Source organism: Aptenodytes patagonicus, chromosome 4 (genome assembly GCF_965638725.1).
Source record: "Aptenodytes patagonicus chromosome 4, bAptPat1.pri.cur, whole genome shotgun sequence".
Classification (NCBI taxonomy): Eukaryota; Metazoa; Chordata; class Aves; order Sphenisciformes; family Spheniscidae; genus Aptenodytes; species Aptenodytes patagonicus.
This window is the reverse complement of record NC_134952.1, coordinates 45,698,498-45,718,422: the sequence shown is the minus strand read 5'-3', so window position 1 is coordinate 45,718,422 and position 19,925 is coordinate 45,698,498. Positions and strand designations below refer to the sequence as shown.

Sequence of the window (19,925 nt, the reverse complement as noted above, 5' to 3'; positions counted from 1 at the left end):
GCAAAACAGTAAGGAAGGTACTAGCAAGCAATACTTGCCCCATAAAATTTGTTTCTCCTTATTTATAAATACACTTTTTTTTCCTGGAAAGAAAAGCAGTTATACATATAGAGGAAGAAAAGGAAGGATTGCCTATACTAAACCACTATTTTAAAAAGTTCCTTAAATTAAAATTACTTAAATTCTTTAAGATGCCTTTTTTCATACAGGCACCCCGATGCCTTCTCTCTCCCCACTGGTACAAAGTCCATAACTCTGCCACTAACACAGAAATCTGGGGAAGGATTCTGTCTATATTCACTAAAAATGAGCTGTGGGATTCACGTGATAAAAATGGTATTTCAAAAAGCTCTAGTTACTATAAGGTAAATACCATCCTTCTGTGAAAGTAGAGGCAGCACACTGACTGTGTTAAACACCATACTCGAGTTTTTCAATGACTTGTTCCAGCCTGATGACTTAGAATACCCTGAGCTCAGTGCCTAACTATCTGTACAGAAGAGATGGCGGCTGGGAGGTTAGTCAGTAGGAAACGGGAGTTACAAGCGCAGCTCTGAACTTCAGCGTCTCCGGTCTCGGCACTTACCGTCTGCTTGGATACATGAAGGACTGAGCCTTTGTGAGCATGCAGATGGAAAAGCAGCAGCTCTTTTTCTACCATAGCCAGTCAACCAGGATTTAGGAGGTATGGGTCAGCTTAAAGTCATTCTCAAACCTGAGAGGCTTCAAATGAAAAGATACCCTTTCCAGGAGGGTCTGTAAGGCCAGACCACGGGACAGGCTCCAATGGCTGCTGTCAGTTTGCTACTGCATAGAAGGAGTGCAAGCTCCCCTCCACAAAAGAGAGAACAAGAAGGAGGTAGCCTGGCTGTTTGATCACAAGAGAAAAATACCTTGGGCTGGGAAGTTTTGAATCTGATCTCTGCTTTGGAGACTGCTTAGGTATCTTGAATAAAATTTACCTGGTCATCGGATAAAATGTACAAACATATACATAAAACATATAAAGTGTATAAACACTAGAACTTAAAGTACTTTTGATGTCCTTGTTAAGGGAAGTGAATTACCATCTAACTTTCTCTTCTGGGATGGGAAATAATAGGGAATAAAGCCCTTGCCACAGACCCAGGCATCACTGACTGGGATGTCTCACAAATGTCAGCTAACAGCATGTGTCTGGAGCCTCTCTCTCCTGTACGGGTGACTCTTCTTCCTGAAACTTTTAATAAATGCAGCTTCGAAGCAGGGCTGCTCTTAAAAGAACACCTCAAACACTTCTTACAACTCTTCATTAAGAGCATTTTCTGGGAGGCGGCGTGAGCCATCGGCCTACACTTCTCAGGAAAGGTAGAGACAGGGAATGCTATATCCCCTCGACATATACTAAACAAAGCACTGTGTCAGGCAGAGCTGTCCTGCAGGGCAGATTGTAAATCTGAGTGGAGATCATCCGATCTACATCTTAGGAGCCTTCTATACAGCCAAAGCTTAAATAAAGTATGTTGGAAGCCAGGATGGCCATATTAGGTATGAATACAGCTGACTAACTGAACTATACATTACGCAGAAAGACACAGAGATTCTGCCTAGCTCCCATGGGTAGTGACAAGAAACGATATGCATTTGAGTTTGCTTTACCCTTTATATCATAAGCAATACTAGAGGGTACTGAAGTATGCCAGCAGTACACACAGTTTCATCACGCATGCCTGGCTAACTGAATCTCAGTTTGCTCACACGGGGTGCAGAGACCTATAACGGGACTTGTATTGACCAAAAAACCCAAAGAAGAACATGAGAATGAAACCATATATGTGCATATATTATTATTATTAAGATATTATATGCACAAGATATTATATTATTATTAAGATATTATATGCACATATAATGTGCATATAATACTATTAATATGTTATATATTAGGGGAGTTTAATATTTCCATGATTTCTCTAACGAGAATTTCTTTCGATTACAAACTGCTGGTGAGCCTTGTAAGGCCATGGAGTCACATGGAATACTGCAAGCACACAAATCTGCAGGCAAAACCCCTTCTATTTCTCTTTCTTATAAAAATAAAGGCTCAAGCAACCTCAATGATTACACATTTACAAAGAACAGATTATTTCTAGAAAAATGACATCAGCCATTTCTGGAAGCCAAAACTTCCAAAATCCAATCAAAGGAAACAATGAATGTTGTAACATCAGCTACTACTTTACAGAATGAAAAGGCCAAGTCCTGAGCACTGCAAGAAATTTAAAAAAAAAAAAAAAAAGAGTAACATTGAGAGCATTGTTTTGTACTAGTAAGTAAATCTGATTACACCAGAGAACAAAACACTGAGGAAAAGGAAAGACTTAACCGTGTAATACGAATTTTCTTAACCAATTATTAGGAATTCCTAAATAATTTTTAAATAAAAACCTTTGCATTTCATAGTAAAGTTTTTCACATTTCCATGGAAACATCCCAGCTTCATCAATCCTCACCTGTGTGTTACCTATGAAACCTACAAAGTATAATTTCAGGAATAAAGAGACTTGGCTGTGCACTTGCTCTTATTAGGGAAAATCAAAGCACATAACAACAGTGGTAGATCTGCAGAAGGAAACCTGGGGAATTAATGTTTAACCTTTCTTTAGTCACAAAGGGACCTTTTTCACCATCTTGGTAACAATGCTTAGTAACCTACATTCATTTGATAGTTCAGTATCTATTTCTTTCCATGAGGAGGGGCAATAGCACAATTCATATGCTTGATGCATTCTGCTCTAGCAGTCAATATTTTCAAAATCTAAACGAGCAAAATAGTCAGGTTTAGGGAGCTTTTTTTTTTTGCTTAGCCCCATGGGGTGGCCTAATTAATAATGTCAAAGACTGTGAGATTACACAGTCCTAAATGTTTTTTTTTTCTTCTGCTTAACTATTCTCAGGCTGCTCTCAGGTCTTATTAAAGATTGTGTCACTGCTTAAAATAATGCAATCAGTATTTTTTAGGCTCTGCTATGATAATCACCTTTCTTTAACAACTATGTTCCTTCTGTCATTAGTGTTTGATTTTGCCTTGTGTGAAAGGTCTTTAAAGTACTTTAAGTATCTCCCTAATAAGAGGCCAAAACTATATCTGTATTATAAAATATTCAGAAGTATCCTACCCACTTAAGTAGTGAGATGATAGTAAAATTTTGGTTAATTTGATAAAAAAGAATTTGGAATTTTGGAATTTACGTTCCTTGTTTTAAAATCAGCCATAAATGTGAGCTTCTTACCATTCTTGTTTGATAATGTAGCAATAAAATAAAGGTATTTTTCAATAACTGCTTTAAACACTGCAATAATATCCTTATGCAATTTAGAACAGAAGTTACGCTACATTATGGACACAGAATATATAAGTATTACTTGGGTTTCAGAACAGAGATTTTAATAATGCTTTTTAAATTGAATAAAGTTACCTGAACATACAAGACTCCTTAGTAAGTGGCATATTTCCCTTTTACTGTTGGGAGTACTTAGAAATGGAGTTTACTGAAACCAGTGGGAAAGACTCACTTGGGCTTCAGAATCAGAATCCATTCAGAACCATTTTTAGGACTGACCACAGTCGTAGCATGTCTCATCTAAGAATATTATTGGAGCAGCAAATAAGTGGTCATGACATCCTTAGATATATGAGAGGATGAAGGCACATTCCAGCTTTCCTTTATTTTTTTCTTTATCATTGAAAGTTTCCTTATTACTTTCCTTCTGATGCAGTTTAAAAAATGACAGATACCCACTTTACAATATCCTGTGAAGAGAAAGCTTTTGTTGACCTGAATGTCCCTTTCACAAATCAGTAATAAAACTATATGTGATTCATGCTCAAAAGAACAACTTTTAATCCTAAAGCCAAGATAGAAAATGTGTATTTAAGACCAGTATTACACCTAATGGAAGATTAACACAAGAAGACGACATTCTCAAAATTTAAGTACCCCAAGCATTCAATTGTTTGAAGATACTGAAAGTGGGAGACTGTACTATAATTATGTTCCTAATTTCACGATTTAAAATAAAGCATTTTAAAATGGTAGAGAATTAGACCTGCTAATGTGGGAGGATTTTTATATTTACTATTCTTCTCTATACTATATATATTTGCACATATATATATTTCTCTTAAGACTTATGGAGGTTTGGAGGGGTTGAGTATAGCTTGTAGCGGAATTTGCAGATGTAGTACTAAAACCAGGCTATCACTGCACAATGGCAACATAGGGCCTTTTTACACTTTGTTAGAAAAAAAAGCTGTATGGGACCACCCACGGTGCAGCTATTTAGTAACAGTAGAGCCTACGCTGGATTGAACTATAGGAAATGCTGAAACACAACCATCTGTATGGCAATACAGACATGGCCTTAGAGGTGAAAATTTGCAGGCAATTGCTAAATAATTAAATAAAAGAATGTATTTAATCTGAAATAATTACAGTGATTCCTTTGGCTGAATGTAATTTATACGCAATTTTAGTTACTAGGAGTGTGAAAGTCTTTAAAGGCATAGAGGCCAGAAGAGGAAGGGATGGATGAAGGTGATAAGAAAGAAGACTAGAAAAGTTTTAGGATCATACCTGAGGAAGGACTTGGTTCCCCTAACTTTTAGGCATCTGAACCCAGAGCTGAACATGTCAGTTGCTGTGCATAGGCTGGCCATGCCGACCAAAGAAGTTCCTAAACATCTGAGAACATCCTAAATTCATGAGAACAGGATCCTTTGGGAAAGACTCACTCTATACATGTCTGTTTCTTTAACTCTTTCTCTAAGAGTTAGTAAGTATTTGCTAATGGTCACTGTCAGAGAGGATACTAGGCAAGATGTACCTTTTAAGCCGATCCAGTAAGTCCTATACCCTGTATGCTGAGCAGGAATCTGTCCACATCAGGCCAAACGCAATGCTGTACATAGCATTGAGTCCCAAATCCCACCACATGCTGGTCCACAGGACCCATCAGGGCTGTACAGGAGGCACGATCTGCCTTCTTAATACTGGGCTCAATGCTTTCCCAGTGGTACAAAGTCGCCAGAGCAACATAAACAAACTAACTCTTCTTTTCAGAAGACTTGCTTGTGCACCTTCCTCTGGGCAAGTGCACAAACCGCAGCAGAAGCCTACTGAATTTTAATTATTTTCTGCACACTTGCAACAGGATAGATTGTGCTTTCAGCTTAGGATACAATTTGGTGGTTAGCACTTTCTTTGGTGTATTTAGGCTCCTTTAAGGAAGGCACTGAAATGAAGTTTTCCACTTCCTACATGAATGGTCTTAACAGCTAAGTGATTGTAATGTAAGTGATGGCTGTGCTCCTGTTTCACTGGGGGACCTATGCCAAATTGCTGGAGGGTGGGGCAGAAAGCGTCAAAAAAGGCACACTACCAGGAAGGAGAAGATTCCCAGGGCAGCACCGGAGAGAACCAGAATGGGTGCTTGGCTAATTAGATCATTTAACTGGCAGGAGGAAAACCCCGTAGCAACAACTGCTTTTCTTCCCTGCCTCCTGTTCACTCTGTGTAAGCACCAGGAAGATGCTTCCATTCATAAACATCATCGGCCACTGCTCTGTCAAGCGCAGATTGAATTCAGGCTTTCAACTCAAAAATGGCACAATGAGCAGACCATGCAATGCCTTGTGCTGATCAGAATAAAATGGAGGTATTCAAAGACAGTTATAGCAAAATCAAGCACAAAATTCAAGGGGTCTAGGCATTAGGAGCAAGATAGTTTTATTGTCTTGCTTTTTTTCTGAGAAAACTTCTGGAGAAACCTCATAGGCCTACAGCAAGTCTTCTCACACACAGAAACATTACCAGGGTACTTTCATGTCACTTCTTTGCCTCCCAACATATAAGCTTTAAAGTTTACTAACTCCCTTTTGTGGCAAAACTCAGGGAAAATAAGCCACCTTTGAAAAGCACTACAGGGGAGGATAGAAAAGAAAGAAAAAACAGCCCTGTGTTTTCAAACCGATGATGTGGGAATTAGAACTGAACATTAAGACTTTCCCAGGAATCCCTAAAGAATTAGTATATATTATTTTAGGACTAAACTCAATCCATATTGGAGTCACAGGATTGCTTTTGAATTGTTGGGTAACACTCGTGGATTGGATGACTTTCTTATTAAACTCAGAAGGATACAACAGTTTTCCTCTCCCTGGGAGGTAAATGTTGCTGATAAATATATAGCAGAGTAAGTGCCAGAGAGGTTGAGGAGTCCTTCCCAGATAAAAAAACCTAACAGTTTGGGTTAGAAGAAGGCAATAAATAAGATTACTCCACCAGCTCCTGTTTTTTTCTGTCTACTAATTCTACTTTTCCCTTAGTAATATGATACTCTTGCAGCCCATCTGTGTGAGTGGTCTTTAGAAAGGGCTTTTTGAGGACTATGTTTTGCAAGTAGGATAGAGGCTTCCCAGTTCTTTCTGTGTAGGAGAATTCATATCTGAAATAATATAGGACAAAAAAGGCTCGTTAATCTCAGGGATCTCTCCTGGTTTTGTGCCCTAGAAGATTATTAAGATATTGCAAAGCTACCTGTATGAGCATGTACTCAGACTCATTTTGTAGCTAGAAACATTTGAAATGTGTCTGAATTAGTTCACACTTTTTCTTGGCTTTTACGTTCCCTTCTGTTCCCCTGAACTCTCATTCTACCTCTGCCTTCACAGAACCCAGGCAGCTCTCATCAGGCCAGTACTTAACAGTCCCTGTGAAGCATAAAGGCAGCTGTAGAAGCACAGATAAGTGACTTTAGGTAGGCTTTTGCATGACCTGGCTGGAATCTTGGAAACATACCTCAAAATAAAATTTGTTTTCTTTTAGTTTCCTGTATTCTTCACTATATAGCCTTGAATTCCATGTATCTTTTGTTTGTGGCTGATGGAGTGGAAAGGAAGGGTGGGGGTAGATTTCTGTGAAAACGCCATAAATCTGTGCTCAAACTGGTGTATATCAGGGAAGATAAATTTTTGATGCCTTGATTAAAAAAAAAAAATCTTCCCTTCTCTAGGTATTTTCACTACTAAATAAGACTGATACCTAGGGTTAAATAGAAAAATTATTTATAAACCCTGTTTTAAAATGTCAGGTCTTTTAAATCAACATATTTCCTCATCACGATTGGATTTCATGCGACTTCCATCTAAATAAAATGAGGAATCTACTAACCTCTAAGTTGAAGACTTCTGTATTCCCTGTTCCACGGCAAAGGATGCTCCTGACTTCCATAAACCTTCTCAAGAACTCATTCCAACCTGAGGGAAGCTAACAGATTTCTTAAAATTAAAAAAAAAATAAATAAATTCAAAAGATTCAGAGATTGTTAATGGGATTTCCATAGTAGATAATCTAATGGGTCAGGAGGTGCAGGAGAAAGAGAAAATACTAGCATTCAGTGAGGCAGAATTAAACATACAAAGGCAAAACAGGGCAAAATTAAGGTAAAAAACATAGCTGCTTTTATTAAGGTAAAAAACGTAGCTGCTTTTCAGTGCCCTCTTCATATCAGAAAAGAATTATAAAAAATGGAAACATGGTGAGGCAATTAATACCAAAGGCATTAGAAATTAATAGTGACTAGATAATCCCAAGCACCCCCCCTCCTATTCTACATTTCTATAACTCTGTGTCACCTCCTCCCTCTAGAAACAGTCTACGTTGCCTGTTCCTCTATGTATGAACTTACACTTGGGTATCTTAAACACAGGGATTTTGAAAACGTCTTTCACTGAGATGCAAACTAACAGCACTTTCCTTGCATGTGGGGCAAGTTAAGAACACTCACATGAACATGTAGGATGGCTCATCTGTAACTTGTTACACTAACATAAATTGGCCATGTTTGATACAGGCCATAGCCTAAATGAGACAAATGAGACTTCTGAGCCCAAACAGAAAGAACAATTCAAAACAGGTATGTTACCAAGGCAAGAGCAAAGACCTGAGTCCAGTAACAGTTCAAATACAGGAGAAGATAATTAAAGGACAGGTTAGACAAATATTTTAAGTATTGGATAACTGCACTTTGGAAGGCTGTAAAAACAAAAGTGCATGTTTTAAAGGTAAGAAGACAGATGCCTATAGGACTTCAGGACCAGCCAATTATGGAGCAAGTACGGAGGAGTAGATGGAGATGAGGGAATAACAAAAAAAGAAAAAAAAAATAAAAGAAAATCAAACTAGACTTCACAACCTCTAAAGGCACCAGCATTCTTCTAAGGGAATGTAATATTTTTCCTAGCTGCAAATTTATGCAACAGGTCAAATATATGTTGGCCTCATTTTCTTTGATGGCAGATTGTATAGATCAGATATCAGAGCCTAAGTATGTTCAGCTTATGCAAAGACTCTAAGCCAATTTAAAAACAACTAATGGTGGTCCAAGAGAAAAGAACCGGAAATGGAGTAACTCCCTAATGATGAATTTCAGGGTTTGGATGCTATGAAAGCAGAAACTATATTCTATTTTATATAGCTAATAAAGGTCAAACATCTGAAAACATGGACTAGGATGCATATGAAACTGTAACATGGAGGAAATTAGTAGAGCTTCCCAGTGGAAGCCAAAGAAGTAAATTAACACTGGAGATTGAAGAAGTGAGAGGTTTGCATAAAAATGGTTTATGAGTATATTTAAACACCCCTCACTTCCTTCTGTTCTTAAAGAAAATTAAAAAGGCCCACAACAGGCTGAAGTTAAGATATTGCAGTGCAAAAATAAGGCCAGTGAGCTCCTCACCTATAGATAAAATGCAGGGAAAAAGTCAATTTTCAGAGAAAAATACAAAACTGTGGTGAGACTAAAGACCAGAGATGCTGGCGAATAATTCATCAGTTTTCATCTCTGTTTTATGCTCTCAGACACACGGATACGATGGAGAAAACTGCAGAATTATAGATTAATGATCTTGGCATTCCATGGCTAAATCGGGATCAGTTAGATCCTGACTTAGAATAAATAATAGAAAAGTGGAGGCTGTAAAAGAATTAAGTTAATGCTGATATGTAGAGCCCAGAATGAAATAGTGAGTTTATACTATAGAGCGGCAACAAATTTTTTTGAGAGAATAGGAAGATTCTTTTAATAAAAGTCACAAGGCATATTGAAACATGGGTAAGACAGGCTATTTTAATTTTGTTATGCATATTGTATTTTTTAGGATTATAACTAGAAGAATTAAACCGCTGCTCAGATAATAAACCTGAACAAACAGAATAATACTGTGCTAACATTCATAGGTCATATAGATAGCTATATCCAAGTGCATTTATCAGTTAGTAAAGTGACCTTTTTAACAAGTTAACAGAAGTGGGAAGTAGGATACTCAGTTTACCTGTGACATTTCTTCCTATTTTACAATACGGGAAATATTTTAAAAGAAACAGAAATGCCAATAGGATTTTGAGAAATCAGTATCAGACAATTCTGATAGGAATATCCCATGATGGTGGCATTCTGAAGGAAAACAAATTCATTAACAAAAAAAGGCATACACTTGAAAAAACATTTTAAAAAAATAAATACATTTATAGATATCTAATGTTGGTAATAATTCTAGGAAGTTATCTGTCTGCTAATAATGGCAAAAGGGATTTATAAAAATTTTTTTCAAAACTTTAGGGTCTACAGGTATAAACAATTCAACAGATTTAAAAACAGTAACATGAGAAGTGTTATAACTTTCACAAGTTCAGTTACTTGATTATTTTATTTTGGCAAAGTCTATCAGGGATATAAAATTAAAGATTTTTGAATACTTATAACAATATTAACAGCCAAGAAAAGACAACATTATGGAATCTTAGACTTTGATTTTATAAACTCAGAAAATGTGTTCAGATTTACAGCTTTTATTTCTCTTGATTTCAGAAGATTCCCTACTACCAATGATGCTAATGAAATTAATGTTTAACAACACAGCGTTATTTATTTACTTATTTTAAAGAATTGTACTTAACAGTACTTAAATCACACTGAAAGCCAATCAAATTGTAATCTTTCATAGTTATGAAAGACTATTCCTTCTGTTACCATGACATGAGGTTTTAGCTCTGCTTTGGAATTAGACTTGCCAAACAAATTCCAAGTTCTGAAAATTTTTTGCATATTTTAATTCTAGTGGGGAAAACAGGTAGTTCTGTGCCCACATAAATATATTTACTGCTAAAAAGAGAGATGCTATTTGACATTGGTCTGAAAGCATTAATTACTTTTCTTAGGACACCAAACGATCATGACATAACTTTCAGTCACAAACAGCTTGAGATAAAGGGAGGAATATTCTTTTCCACTGCCTGTAGAGTTAATGTTGTGCTTTTGGCACACATTTAATTCTAATAAAGAACCAAGAACTTGGGAAACACACAGATGGCCACATACTATAAATTATGTAGTTGTCTTATGTGGGTGGTATGTAAAACATTGCCTCTTCACTCCCTCATATCAAGCCTGAAATCAGAAGACACTTGGTGCTCAATAAGGCTTTTACATTTTCTATTTTTAATGCACGTAAGAATTTTCTGACCTCCAAAAATAAGTCTTGTCAAGTAGGAAAACTTTTATATAACATAATCTCTCAGAATCTAAAATGCTTTTCATTAATGATGGCTCTATTCTCTCCAGAGGAAAGCTCCACACAGGAAAAGTACAAGAAAAGGAGCAAATCCAACAATAAAAGGACACGTTCAAGTATGACCGAAGTGATTTAGAATATTACCCAGGCCCACTGTTGGAAATACTTCTGAAAGAGGTAGCTCTGGAAGCTGGTCACCTGAAGACAGTGAGAAAAAGGATATCAGAAAGGAAGGACCTGATCATCCATCAGATGGAATCCAGACGTGACAATTAGAGTTAATGAACCAAGACCCGTGAAGCTGCTTCAGCACCTTTTTACAACCCCTCTTCATGGCCTTAATAAAACTACCAGGGCTTTTTTACAGACCACATCTGCTCTAAATTCCGAAAGGAGAAACTTTAAATTCAGAAGCTACATTTGGTTTCTTTCATGCTTTTCAGTCATGTATAAAGTATATTTAATAGCAGTGTATTTACTTTTCTATCTGTTCAGTCAACAGAACATCGGCATTGGAAGATAATATTTCTACAATGAAACTGTATAGTAGTATTATAGTAGTTACTGAATTTACATTAACATTAATAAGCTGCTGAAGCTGACTGAAAAGTACCAGGCAAATATTTTCTAAAATTCTCCGTATAATGGCATCTATATTCAAGCATTGCTTTTGATTTCAGATATTTAGAAAGTTTATAGTATGCTTTAAAAAATTAGGTTGATTTGCTGCTCTTGAAAGGTGCCTCACTCAAACTTGATACTGAAGTCCTCTATTTCTTCATAAGGCAGGTATGGCTAATGAAGCAATGCCTCTTTCTCCCTAAAGTCTGGAAGATCTGCTGAACTTCCAAGGCTGAGGTTGGAACTGATCCTTCTTGCCTCACAGACAAAGCATTTCTGCAGTTTTTCAGTTTTTGGATCCTACACATTTCCTTAGGTCTCAAGCACCAGTACTACACCAGCACTGCTGCTTCTGGCCATAAGTGAAAAGAAGCAAGGGGAAGGACAAAGTAGCTCATAAGCTAATTGTTAGAAGATTCCCTTTTGCATATTAGGAGATGACTGGAAGAGCTCTGGGCTGGGCTACAAGGTACAACATATACGGGGAAGGAGAACTCATTTCATTCCTCACCACAGTGACAAGAGTAAAAATATCAAGAAATTGACCTTGTTGTATCACAGACCTTCAGATGGTAGCTGTTGAGCAGCCTAATTATGATGCATCCTTTTCAGATTGTCGGTGTTTTTCAGGAAAGTAAAGAGAATGTCTTATTCTGTCAGATAGCTAACGTTAACCCAAAGTCCCTGTTTTATCCCATATCACACCATTTCTTTCTAGAAGAAGAGGACAAGTGCCTTTCAGAGCCTTTCGACAGTTTCCCCAGATCACCAGAATGCATATATTTGGTCTTTAGCTATTATATGGAACGGAGAATTAATGCAGGGCCAAATAATTCTTATTTTTCCATATCAGGCATACCTTCCCCCAGCCTTCTCCCAAGATGTTCTGCCAGGTATGCAAGTCCATCAGTTTGCAATGTTCTCCCTACCTATAGCAGAGAGCTCCAAGTCTCGCTGCATGCTAACTTCCCTATCTTCTCCACTGACACTGCCACACTGGTTTCTCTTCACCCTTAGCTACATTTCCTGATGTTTCCTGACTCCCCTACTTGTCTTCCCCACAGCAGGGCTCATGAAATAGCGGGAGGGACAAAAAGGCAGATCCTCAGAAATCCCAATCTATTTGATCTTTAGGAAATTAAATTCTCTCTCTTCTTCTAGACCATATGTTTAGATGAAACTGTTACCCCCCCAAATTGATATTAATCATTAATTTAAACATTAATCAGGCTACATATGGTCATATCCATGACCAAATCAATGTTAGAGCCATTTGCTAAAAGGATATTTTCATATGTCGTCGAGACTTTATTTGTCAGCCTGAGGTCTGATATGTACACAGCTTGTGCTAGCTCAGAAATGGTTTTCCTAAAACAAATCAATTCACTGTGAAAACTGATATCTAAATTACAATCACTTTTTGGTAATGGTAGGCAATTCCAGGAACACTTTTCCAGTTTAGGCCTTCTCAAAGCCTCCTACAGTAAAATACATTAGTCCACTCTTTTTATAATAAGCAGAAAATATCAACACTTTTAGGCGACATGTTGCTTTGCTTGCAGGAGCTCAGTGGGAGCTGGTGCCTCATGCAGAAGACCTTCCCACTGTGTTCCCACAGCCTGGTTCAGAAACCTGCAAAGGGCAGATACTGAGTGCAGGGCAGGAAGCTTGCAAGAGCTCAGACACAGTGTTTCACGGCCAGCTGCATCCCAATTCCCTCTTCTCACTGAGTTAAAAAGTGATTGGTCACATCCTGCTTCTGGGGAAGACAAAGGTGTCTCAACAGTCGGTACCTCTTTAACTCTGAACTGGAAGAAAACCGTCAATCAGAAGTAAAAGTCCAGTTTGGTCTTGCACATGGAAATGTCTGTGGTATGTGCAGGACCTCATCGGGAGTCATTGCCTCTCAAGAGAAGTGGCTCGTAGGGCTTTGTATTATAAGATCTTTCCATATCTTAATTAACAGATTAAATAATAAAACACTTCATTTTATTCTAGCAAGTTTTCTCAATGCAAAAATAGTCTCACACTGTTTTAAATGGCTTGGTAATAAAAAACCCTGTGAACTGTCTCTCCCAGTATACACGCTATTGCTAAGACAAGTCCACTTTTATAGTTTGGGGTTTTTTTTGCCATATTAACCTTCCAAGAGCTCACTAAATGTTACTAGAATTGAAAACACAGACAAACAAGTGAAATAAAATAAAATGGGAAGTTAATTTAAAAATTAGCAAAATTTAAAAATTAGCAAAATATAGAGTGTTTGCTGGAAATACCTTCTGCCTTGCTTAAACTTTAAATTAGATTTTTAAATGGGTGTTCAAAGAATACATATAACATAGTGAATAAACCACCCACAGACCAGGTGAATGACATTTTAAAGGTCTGCTATTTTAATAATTTCCTTCAACTCAATAGTACTTCAGTAAGGAAAGAAGATATAACATTACATAAGAAATAATTGGTTTTATCTTCAGGTGTCATATTTAGTGGAATATCTCCATGTAAACCAAGTTTTCTAAGAGAAAACACTCTACTAGACATTTGTGGTTTCATGAGCTGTTTACAAGTCATTCTGGAATGAATGAACCTAATGAGGATCCAGATTCTAGCACTTTTTATTTAAAAGCAACAGGAAATTGAGTTTCTTTGTAAATGGAGTTTCTTTGGTCTTTAATTAATTCCATTATTTTTTTAAATTATTGTTTTGAAGACATTTAATCTACAAAGCAATTATTTTGATTAAAAAGAAACCACTTTTCCTCATCCAATGTTCTCATCCAAAACAAGTCATGTTTGCAGGGAGATACATCCAGGAAAAAAATATTCTGCATTGACAGAAAGATAAGAGAGCACTTAACAACCCAGAATTGTGTCTTGGAAGATCCGAATCAAATATACACATTTAATCCTTCTTGTGAGTTACAGTCCAAGTTTTTGTATAAATTCTAAACAGAACTAAAGTGAATTTTCCAATCTTTTAACTAATAGAAGATATATGGGACCAATCTTCCAGCACAGTAAGTCTATTAAAAAATGTCATGTGTACTAATTAAATTATGGAATTAAAAAAATCTACATGCACATTCTCAATCCATGTTTTCACTGGCCTGTGTCCTACTTCGCGTGCTAAGTGAGACACAGCTTTACAAAGATTTATAATCCCACTTTAAAAGGGGAGAGCATAGCAGGATTGGATACCAGGTAACTCTGGTATAGACAGTAAAATGTTGCCCTACAATGAAAAGAGGTATAAGTGTGAAAAAGTACTGTGGCGTTCTTACTCATGAGGTTGCTATTGCAAACAGAAGCTGCTATTAGATAGAGATTTATTTCAGCTTCTTCCTGAAGGCTCTCAACACAAAAACTAGCGTTAAATACTGCAAAGAAATTTCTCTCCACATGAAGAGATCCTCTGAACTGATCATTATACACTTTGGATCTGTTTTGGTTAAGAACCTGATTGTAAACATGTTTAAGCTGAACTGTGAAGAAACTACTTTGAAGTAAGAATATCCACACAGGAGCTGTATTATTTTAAAAACGTTTCATAGTAAAGCAACTTAACCTTCTTGTACAGGCAAAGACTGAGTCTTTCACAGACGTGTTGGCAGATACCGCTGTACAGAGGTAAAATCACTTCTTACATTGTTGCCCAGTCACAACAAAACTAATTTTAATGGTCTGTAGTTATAACAGCCACTGGAACATTAAAGGTATCATACAATCCTCACCTAATTACTTGCCTAACCATTAAGAGAAGGTTAGGAAGGTTAAGGAAGCAACCATGCACGCACAGTAAAGAGGAAAACCCTTCACTACTGACAGGCAGTTATACTTTACCAGATTAAAATCCTGTGCTCTCTTCTACTGTTATCCACAATTCAGAGATATTGTTCTACTTACGCTTATTTTTTGTGCTCTGTAAGAGGACAACACGTCATCTTCCACCCTGAACAGCTGTAAACCTTCCTGCAGGTAATTTCTACGCTTCTTGAGTATCCTCCTTCTCCTGCCAGATATAATACCGTTACTTCTATCACATACGGTACAGTTTTCCAGCTGTAGAGAACACAAGTAAAGATCCTGGCATTAGACAAATCTTTCCTATAACGTAAATCTGGTTCTATCGAAGTCAGGAAATTTTTTACAGTTGAATTCAGATAGGGGACAACTTAGACTTAATAGCCTGTTCCTGCTCACGGCACAAGTTAGGGAAGAGGAACTGTAATTTGGGGATTGACTTGTTCAGCCTAAAGGCCACATCCTCAGGGCTGAAGTTAATTCATTTTTTATTAAAAATTCCCGTAAGTGTGACTCCAAAGGGGAAGCAATCCTTTCCAGTACAGACACCGTACAGGTGAAGTAATTATTTTCTTATTCTGAGATTTAGTGGCCATTGCTCCTTAGTTCTATCCATAAAGTGTACTATTTCTGCACTGACTGATAGGTGTATTTCCTGCTGACTGTTGTTCTCCTTATTAATCTTTAGTAGATTATTAACAGTAAGAAGCAGAAAAGAAAGAGCACCATTAGTTGAGAAAGTTAATTTTAAAAAGCGATGGAAAGTACCTCACCAAAAATGTGGATCTAAGCCATGAACTTTAATGAAGTAATAAAAAATACTAAGAAAGAAAACAAACGTGTGTGAACAATTATTTTACATGAAATTGCATAAAGAATTAATCATACCAGATTACTATTGCAGCAGTATAGAACTTGTGTACCATAAGCTAACAGTTGAAATCCATAAAAGATAATTTATACGTACACCCGATTATATGTTTTGCTATAACAGACAGTATTTAATAAATCTTCCAAAAATTCTTGCAGCTATAGACTTCTGCTTCATTTTGAATTGGAATATATTTATATTATCCGGCAACATATTCAGGTTTTTATTCTTAGTACTGAGCCATTTAGTAATATCTCTGACTCTCAATAGCAGTATGTAAATTTATACTAGCTGGTGATCCAGCCATCAACTTCTAGACAAACACAATACCTTTAATTTATTCTTCTTCTAAATATTATATCACACACATACATATTTTTCAAATTATTTTGCTGCAGGAGAGTAGCTCTTATCCATCCTAATCAGAGAAGCTATAACATGAAGAATGACTGCTTCACAGCACAGGTATTATTTCTGCTTTCTAATACTCATATAGATTTTTAGTTTCATGATTTATTTGCACCACAGTGAAACATCCAACCTAGTTCAAAGCTAATGATACGTGAAGTATTAACCTTGACAGCTGAATAAGATCTTTATATTCAAAAAAGTGAGGAATGAGTAAAGAAAGAGAGGACAGAGGCACTGACAGACGCATCCATGATTCCTCGGAAAACATACGTAAAGAAGGCACGTTACAGCATTTCTATGCAACTAAGCTCTTACAGTCTAAGCTACAGCTACGGTAGCTGTTCTACACTAACTTTCTACGTGGGCACTCTTGTACTAGAAGAGGGGTGATTTTAACATCTTAAGCTTAACTCACTTTCAAAGACGACCAAAAATAATGGTCTTGGTTCAAGATAAGATTTAAAGGTAATACCTTTTGCATACTATTTTCTTGCACCAGAAAATTCTTAGTCAGCCATCTCCATCCATTTCCAAAACAGATTACTGGTGACTGTCTTCTCTTTCACTTGAAAGTGATTCAGAAGCCTAGCCTGCAGGTACTAATGTAGCCATGTCATATGAACTGATATTTGACCAAGTCTTACATTCATCTTAGTGGTTTCTGAACAATTAGCAAACAAGGAAAACAAACAGGAAGATCCTGTTTGGAAAACCCTCACTTTGAAGGACTGACAAAAGCTACCTCACTGCAGCCATTGCAACTAAATGACACTTTCTATGACTGGCAGAACAGAGCAGCACACAGCATTCATAGGGGATCCCTTTGATCCCAAGAGTATCATTTACCTGTGTTACGGGTCATTTAATTATTTGTCTTCTCAGCCAATATCCTTTGATGTAACAAATTCAGGATGCCAGTGCTCTGGTATATGGAGAAGTGATTAATTCCACCAATAGCATCTTCAAAGATGACATTGCAATACAACACAGAAGAAAAAGCCACAAAAAAAGAAAAAGCTTAGACATAAATAGTATATCTCTCTAATTCAGCTAAGAACCAAACTCTGTACGTTAGGCTGAGCGAGTTTTTTGGAGGGGTTAGCTACACAGTGTAGCCTTTTTCTTTGTTTTGTATAATACATGTAAATCTTGTATTTATTAAAATGTAATTGACAGATGTAAATTCATGGGACTATATATTCCAAAGAAAAGTAATATTAAAGTGCTAAAACCAGAACTCACCTATTTTTTTTTAAATTAAAGAATTCTGGATGCATTCTCATTCCTTTCCCAATAACCCTTATAAAGTACAGTGATACTGAAGCCATGCAACACACATATATATTGGCACTCTGTGCCATTATCTCTAACTTTACAAACTGTACAATTTTTTGAGGTTGATAAAGGCAGACCAATCATAAAACGAGTATTCTGTATAAATTAAAAAAATCCACCCTTGCTTGGCTTTTCTTATCCCTTTCTACAATGTACCTAGACTCCTTGTTATTTTCTAAATTTCTCTGAGGCTCACCCTTGAGGTGTCCTGGACTATAAGGGAATATGCCCACTTTTGTCCTTAAATCCTGAGAACCAGACTGACTGCAAAAAGACAAAGTTCTAACGTGGAAGACTGAGGTTCCACCTGCGTGAGCGAGTAGCGCAGCCCCACGGGAGAAGGCTTGTCAAGCAAAACAGTTGGTGCTGAGGACACAACAGCCACACTACACGCGTTTCAGGAGCGTTTACTCAGATATCAGCTTCTGCGGACCAAATGCCCATTAGAAGTTGGACTTCATCTGCTGTACTCATCCTCAATTCATAATTAGTTAAAAAAGAATCCAGTTTGCAATTTCTGATACTGCTTCATGACATGAAGTAAAGCACAGCAAATGGGAATGATTGGGATACTCACTTTAAAAGTGCACTCCTGAGCAAAAAACCTCAGCTCGGCAAGCCGCTGGACAGCGTATGATTTCGTGAACGTCCATAGTTAGTGTTGCTGCGCAAAAACTTGAAGTTTAATGTGCTTACCTGCTTTGTTAGAATTCAGCCAAAGTGCTCAGCCCTAAAATTTGACATTTTACCCTGTTTCACATACTCTAATTCTAAAGAGTTGAATTCAAATTAGGCCTGGAAGCAGTCGTGCTGAAAGATTAAAAGTCTGTTTGCATATTCCTTTTGGGCTGCTACTGTGGATTTAGACTTTAAGATTATACTTTGATGTATATTTTCTGATTTTTTAAAATCTATCCATTATCTTCTTCATAAGAGTTCTCCACAAGGAAGTAATTTATCAGATTCAAAGGTATGATCTCTTCAACTGGGTGAAACAGATGAACTTGAAAAGAAAAGCATGTGAAACCTGACATTTTTTTCTGGGTGGCAGGGTTTGTTGGTAAGAAATTGTCTTTATTTCTATCCGTGTTTGCTCATTTCTATAATGGGATGATGACTGTAGTAAAGGTCATATTGTTTTAATATGGCACAAAAAAAATAGCATAGAAAGTTTTGAACTATACATCAATGTCCTTACCATTTTAATAATTTTATCTTTGTTTTATTAGATGTACCGTTTAACTATCCATTAGTGTGGAAACTGCATAAAGTGTTAGCAATTTACACTTGGATCCAAGCCCAAAGTAATAACTGAAATTATAATTGATGAAAACATAGCGCTTCAACTGTTGGCTCTATGCCTCAGTGTATGTTTTCTCAAGCAAAAGATTATTTGGAGTGACATATTATGGCTTGAGAACACTATAATGCTCCAGAAGAGCTGCACATCTGTTAGTGAGAGGGGAATGAAGAACTGCTTATATAGATGGAAGATTTTCATCTTTTCTGCTTTCTTCAGATATCCTGAGGAACCAGGAAAATAAAGGATATGTAGCACACAGTTCCCATGTGGCCTCTGCCAGCCCTTCATATCAGCACCTGTCAAAGCTTGATCTACAAGTTGATTTAACGCGTAGTCACTCAGAATGGTTGCTTTCATATGAAACCTCCTTATCTATCTGCTCTGGTCATGACAGATGGAGGAGGTCATGGCCTTGGGAGGAGTTATTTGTAGACTTTCCCTCCCTCTTTTTCACTTAGTTTTTTATTTTAAAGGGAATCTGAGTGGTGTTATTTACAGCCCTGTTAAGGAAGATTAGCAGAACTGAAGGACAATAATACAGATATAAATTTTATGATGTTATTGCTCCAGGCTGAAAGAGATGAAAGTACAGTGCTAATGACACAGCATTTTGGTGTCTGCTTTCAAGTTATGGCAAGGAACGTGAAGGTAAGAAAAACATATTTACAAAGCTATTAAAGGGCTATGATATGGATAGGTGCTTATGGGTACCCAGTAATTCTCCTCTTCCTTCCTCTCTTCTTCTTCTTCCTCTTGTTCCTCCTCTTTCCTCTTCCTCCTCTTCCTTCCTCCTTCCTCTCTTCTTCTTCCTCTTCCTCCTCCTCTTCCACCTCCTCATTCTCCTCCTCTTCTTCTTCTTCCTCCTCCTCCTTTTCCACCTCCTCATCTTCTTCTTAAGACCCTTGTTTGTCAACAAGAATGGAACTCGCAGTGCACATACCACATATATTAGGCACAATGGCAGG

General features: G+C 37.1%; 1 long non-coding RNA gene across 1 annotated transcript in view; it reads right to left on the bottom strand.

Moving 5' to 3' along the window:
- The window catches only part of LOC143160070 (uncharacterized), a 35,191-nt gene extending 19,895 nt beyond the window's left edge, over positions 1 to 15,296 (bottom strand). The window contains exons 1-2 of the long non-coding RNA XR_012995315.1: positions 15,143 to 15,296; positions 7,212 to 7,307 (exon numbers count right to left, since the gene is read on the bottom strand). This is a non-coding gene — a long non-coding RNA (uncharacterized LOC143160070). The remainder of the gene's footprint in view (positions 1 to 7,211; positions 7,308 to 15,142) is intronic.
- Positions 15,297 to 19,925: the final 4,629 nt, after the last annotated feature.